Consider the following 6,822-nt stretch of genomic DNA (forward strand, 5'->3'; position numbering starts at 1 on the left):
CATATTGTCAACTACTTGAATATGTCCACTGGTATGTGATGAAGAAATCAGCGTAATATGGCTGCTGCACCAAAGGGCTGAATTGAATGCATTGCATGTGAAGCCCTTAGTTTGGGAGCCCAACACCTCAACAAATGCCTCTGGTCACCAGCGATGGAGTCTGTGCCAAATGCAGGCTGCAAACAGACAGCACAGGGGCACATAGGCAACCTGTGCAGTTATGGACAGGTAACCTTCTTTACAGGAGAAGTGGAATGATAAAAAAAAAAAAAGACATTTTTCTTTGCTATAGCTAATTTCGTTGCTGCATGTTGGTTATCTTCAGTAATTGTTCTGTTTTGTGAGAACAGTTTAATAAAGAATATGAGTCTTGTTATTGCACAAAGAAATTGGATTAGTTTACCCATGGAATTTATTCTGGTTTTCTGGTGTTCTCACTTCCTGGATTCTGTCTTGATTTCAATTCTTCCTTTGTGCACAGCACTTAAGCGGTCTTTGTGTCTGAGCTCTCGTATATGCAACTACATCACTTCTGTTTTCCTTTAGGGGTTTTAACTCTGATCTTCTCTGTATGTAGTCCCTTCTGTAAGTGTATTCTGGATTACAGGAAGATCCTGAAATTATGTGTAGAAGTGAGAATTTTGGTCCCAGGTCTTTGTTTTGGAGATCCTTATGAAAGAGGCCTTTGTTTCCACTGATGCTGACCTAAGACTTTTAAGAGTGACAGATTTATTCTGGAAAATTGAATGCTTTGGTGCCCGAGTCTATCAAAATGGGAAACGGAACTGAAGCCAAGAAGGTGCTTTTAAAGATATTTTAATTTGTCAAAATAATAATATTCTATCTTGGTAAGTTCCTTCCTGCAGTATAAAAGTGGGTAATATTCATCATTTTGTTGTAATAAATGTGAAGAAACCCTGGTTTCTGCCAGATGTGGTCAGTAAGACGTGGATGATCACTTCTTACCATAGGTTGGTTTTATAGGATTACGTCACTTGGAAGGTGTGTTAGCCCTCTTGCTATAGGCAGAACAAATCCCCTCACTTCATTCATCTTAAAGATGGTAACACACTGTTATCCTGCAATGCACCTGTGCTTTTTTCACTTCTGGCTTATGGGAAGATAAAACTAACCCAGAAATGATACTGTAACCACCTTTCACATGGAGTTTGAGAACTAAAGTGGAAAAATTAATATATAGCAAATAGGTGAGGTTTTTTCTGTATAACTTATTCTCACCTAGACTGCAGATTCTGCACAAGTCCCGTTTCCTTCAACAGTCTGTGAGCATTATTGAGTGACCTCAGAGAGTAGGAGCCTAGCTGAAAAGTATTATTCTTTATACAATGCTCTGTGCTGAGGTAACTTTTAAATCTAATCGACTGAAACAAAGCTGCTTGGGTCAAGCATATCTAAGGAGTCTTCTTGATAGATAACTTTCTTAAAGGATCTTCACTTTTTTTTAAAGGAAACTGGTCTGTGAAGAACATCTAGTTTTTTGCTTAAGTTAATAGTGATTTGCTTTTCAAGACATGAGGGTGTCTAATCTGAGAAGCTGATACCACTTTAAAGGTAGATTCTGCATGACTCAAGATAACACAACTGTTTGTTTATAAAGATTTTATCTTTTACAAAGGCTTTCGGAGTTCAAGGACTGGTATTTAAATACAAGCAAGAGTTGAATTGTCTTTGTTGCTGGGGATGACATAAAAACATGCCTTTCATCTCTATTACTTTCACAATAAGTAGACTCTTTAGACTGGCTTCCAGATAAATCTCCCCACCTTTATGCTGGATTGAAGTATTTGATTTGAATTACTACGTACTGAAAGCAGATGTAGGCTTTTTAGTCTGCAGAAATGTTATTTTTGAGATGAGAATGATGCCACAGTATTTTAGACACAGATTACTTACTCAGCAGAATACAAAGCATGGTAGTTTGCTAACCCCTGCTTATTATGCAAGCTTGTGTAGGTCCTGTAACTGTTCTAACAGATTAAATGCTCTCAGGAGAATGTGGGCTTGAGCTGGACCGTGTAAAACTGAAGTCTGTGGGAACTGAGCCAATAAAAACATGGTCACAGTGTGATAGCAGAGTTAACTGCCTTCATGCAAGTACAGGCCCTATTGTTGCACGTAGTCTTTGGTGAAGGTACGTGCTTATTTTCTTACACTGTGCCAAAGTTAGTTATAGTTGTGTGCTCTCAGAGCTCTGTAATGGGAACGCAATTACTTTCTGCTGTTCTAAAAACATCTTAAAGTCATGAGTGCCATCTCTCAGTGTTCTTACGTGAAAATGCCCAGTCTTCCAGCAAGAACCAGTGTGCTCAACCCTTTAGCACTCGCCATACAGACAGTTCCTAGGTGTTGTGAAGATACAAGAGTGTTTCTCTTAAACTGTAGTGTTGGTATTTATGAAAGTGTTTTCTATTTAAATCAAGACCAGCTCTGAGGACATTTTGCTTTGTTTTTGTAGCAAGTTTTGATTTTGTGCTCACATTCTTCTGTCCACTTTTTTGTGGCCATTCTTAGTCATTTTGTTAGAACTTAAAACATCGGTCATAACAAGAGGTCTGGGAGAGATTGGTTTTTATTTCCTTTGAAGTTGTGTTTGCATGTTGGTTTCATTTTTTTGTCTAGAATTGGTATCTGTTCAGAAAAGAACTAATCTGCATTGTTCTGCTTCTACTGAGCAGAACCTTCCTGAGTATAGGCATGTGTTTACAGCAAGATTTCAAAGACTGGTTTCTTGGAGAGGGGGTTGAGTTTTCTCAACAGACTGAATAGCTTTGCTGGTTGGTAGTGAGCAGATGAGAATTTGCTCTTCACATTGGCTAGCAAAAATATACATTTTAACTGGATTGCTCATGCATGTAAATACAGCCATCTATAATACAGTTCTGCTATCATTATGTGGCTAAAAGATGAAAGACTTGCCGCAGGGCACTGACAAATGAGCTCTGGCAAACTGTGTGTGTGGCTTAAAGATGTTACCTCCCAGAGGCATCTGCTCCTTTAAGGAGTCGGCAGGCAGGAGGATGAACTAATGCCTCAGACATGTCCGTGTGAAAGCCAATGTCTTACTTTAAATTGTCATAAAAGATACCTTTTAAATCTGGGGGCAGGAGGGAAGGTGATCTTTTCAGTGAGTGATTGACAGTTGAGGGGGTTTTATTTAATTTTTTTTAAACACATTTGCTGTGGCAATGCTACCCTATGGCTGAGGGCAGTAACCAAAGAAATAAACAAGGTTCACCAGGGATTGTTCATCTGCGTGGAGGCAAACCTTCTGTGTTGGTCACACAGCAGAGCCACATAATGTGACTATGTTTAAACATGCAAATAACCAACCATGATTTTAACAAACAGCTGCTTTGCAAATAGCTTCTTAACCACTGCAGCAACATTCCCTGTTGATCATCTAAAACATGTGCAAAGTCTGGGATTCCACACCAACCTTGGCCAGTGTAACAGCTGGCTGCTGATTCCTGTTGCCTCTGCTGCATTGATTCTAGTGTGCCTCAGAGCCTCACCTGAACCATTTCAATTTACCAGTGCATCAGAAAACTCTTCAGTGTTCTGGAGAGCTGCTGGTTTGGTGTTCTGCCTGGTTGGTGTGCTGAGGTGGCTTCACAAAAGGTCAAATGAGTGCTACAGGGAGTGAAATGGAGGGGCTGAGAGCTCCCGAGAGGGGTGAGAATGATGGGAGCGAAAGAGCCAGCAGTTAGATTGGCTTAGGCTGCCACGGAACCACAGCCTAAATAACTTGCACTTTGTCATTTCCCTGACTTGCTTGTAAAAACCTCCTGTCTGTCCCATTAAACGCTCTGTAACGTACATGCCATACAATATTTACCTAAAAACTAGATATGTCTGAATTTGTTTCTGTGTCGTTCTAGTTCACATGGATGGTACAGAAAGTATGTAGGTGGTAGATGCTATTCTCTCTAAAGGCCTGTAACACTCTGGTAGCCTCTCAAATGGAGTAACCAGAACTGAACACATGGTACAAGGTAAAGATTGTATCATGGATTCAAAAGACTGTGGTTTATGAATTTACATTCTTAAATGTTAGGATGGGTTAAATGGTGGGGCAGCAGTTTAAGAAGGGATCAGCATGTTGAAAGGCGTATGTGACTGCAATAGTAACAATTCGGTCTGCAGTTGCTCCAAACCAATAAATTCTTAAGCCGTCTCCAGAATACATCCAGGTGGCCAACCCTCAAAACATAACTACTGAAACATGTATTGGATATGATTTCACTGGTGGTGAGAACGGACTACTTTGATTTCACCATCAGAGAATAGTGTTTTCCTTCCTCATTCTTCTGACTTCTCTATTAAGCTTCCTTCTTTTCTGACTCTTCAGTCCTTTTTTCTTTGTCATTTGTTTTAAACTTTCTCTTTAGGTGTTTCAGACACATTCCTCTTATTTTCCTCTAAGGACTTGATCATGATGACTTTTTGGCTGGCTTGCAGGAAGAGGATTGTTACACAGTTGTACCTTTACCTTCTACTTGTGGGTGTTAATAGAGGATTTTGTTCTCAAATCTGAGCTTCGGTAGAGGGAGATTCTGCATTGTCACACTTGCGAAGAGTACGTGTGTAGGTGTCATAGAAGCATTAATAACAAAGTGCAACTTCCTTATCCAATAACAGAATAAGAAAATAGGTTTTTTGGATATCAAAAAGAACACTTAGGCTTTAGCAAATGAGAAGATCCTTCAGCTCAAACTCTGTGTTGGAGTATCTACCTAGATTGTAGCAATTCATTTACTTTCCTGTAATGCAAATTGCATACTCCTTGACATTATTTGACTGATGACTGTCTTCCATTCTACAACTCGTAATGATTAGATATCATTCTCCATAATAATTTGTCATCAATATCTGTCTTTTTTTAAATCATTCCTTATATTGTAAGATAAAAACTGTTCTCCAACCACATTTGTTGTTGTCAGTCGCTCTGTGCTTACATGAATCTTTGTCAGAACTCTCTGCAGTTCCCCTCACACCAGTAGTCCCATAAGTTTCTATCATGGCCATATCCTCCTGCTAATTTCTGTTTGCTGTAACGAACTCCAGCTGCTTTAGAGGTGCATCTAATCCTGTATAATATTCCTCCACCTCAGCTCAAAACTATAAAGCAAAAATAACTTTAAGGAATGCTGGAGCATGGAGTTGCTAATGTTTTCCATTTCTCTTATTTGGAATCATAGAATGTCTCAAGTTGGAAGAGACCTATAAGGGTCATCAAGTCCAACTCCCTGCTCCTTGCAGGGCTACCTAAAACTAAACCATATGACTAAGAGCATTGTCCAGATGCTCCTGACAGGCTTGGTGATGTCACCATTTCCCTGGGGAGCCAGTTCCAGTGACCAACCACCCTCTTGGTGAAGAACCTTTTCCTAATGTCCAACCTGAACTTCCCCTGATGCAGCTTCATTCCATTTCCTCGTGTCCTATTGCTAGTCACCAGAGAGAGGAGATTGACACCTCCTGTTCCACTGCCCCCCATGAGGAACTTGTAGGCTGCAATGAGGTCACCCCTCAGCCTTCTGGCAACAAGGCCAAATGCCAGGTCCTGCACTTGGGCCACAACAACCCCATACATCGCTACAGGCTGGGGGAGGTGTGGCTGGAGAGCTGTCTGGAAGAGAAGGATCTGGGGGTTCTAATTCACGAGCAACTGAACATGAGCCAGCAGTGTGTCCAGGTAGCCAAGAAAGCCAACGGCATCCTGGCTTGTATTAGAAATAGTGTGACCAGCAGAAGTAGGGAGGTGATAGTCCCCCTGTACTCTGCGCTGGGGAGGCCACACCTGGAGTGTTGTGTCCAGTTTTGGTCACCTCAGTACGAGAGGGATATCGAGGTGCTGGAGCGAGTGCAGAGGAGGGCAACGAAGCTGGTGAAGGGCCTGGAGAATAAATCCTATGAGGAGAGATTGAGGGACCTGGGACTGTTCAGTTTGAGGAAGAGAAGGCTGAGGGGAGACCTCATCACTCTCTACAGCTACCTGAAAGGACATTGTAGAGAGGTTGGTGCTGGTCTCTTCTCACAGGTGATTAGTGACAGAACAAGAGGGAATGGCTTTAAACTCCAACAGGAGAGGTTTAGACTGGACATTAGGAAAAAATTTTTCACAGAAAGAGTGGTCAGACAGTGGAATAGGCTGCCCAGGGAGGGGGTGGAGTCACCATCCCTGGATGTGTTTAAGGGTCGTTTAGATGAGATGCTGGGGGATATGGTGTAGGGGAGAACTTTGTAGAGTAGGGCTGATGGTTGGACTCGATGATCCGAAGGGTCTTTTCCAACCTGAATGATTCCGTGATTCTCCAAGCTGAACAAACTGAGTGACCATGGTGGCTTCTCGTAAGTCTTGCCCTCAAGGCCACCTCAAGGCACCATCTTGGTTGCCTTCCTCTGGACACATTCTAACAGTTTGATGTCCTTCTTATACTGAGGCGCCTAAAACTGCACACAGTACCCGAGGTGGGGCTGCACCAGTGCAGTGCAAAGTGGGACAATCACCTCCCTCGACCAGTGAGCTGTGCTGTGCTTGGTGCACCCCAGGACACAGTTGGCCCTTTTGGCTTTAGTGGTATTTGCATGTCTGTATTTTCCTTTGACAGACTGTGGGAGTTGTACAATTTTCACAATAAACAGCCCAAACAGTTCCAGTTAGAAGAAATGCATGTAAAGAACTAAACCTGATGTAATCTTCCTCTGTTCTCTGTATGTCTGAGGTAACTACTTTGCTCATTGCTGTTTATTATTGCTACTGCCACGGCGCCTAAGAGTCCTGCCCATGAACCAGAAGCA

This window comes from Strix uralensis, chromosome 3, assembly GCF_047716275.1.
Source record: "Strix uralensis isolate ZFMK-TIS-50842 chromosome 3, bStrUra1, whole genome shotgun sequence".
Taxonomy (NCBI): Eukaryota; Metazoa; Chordata; class Aves; order Strigiformes; family Strigidae; genus Strix; species Strix uralensis.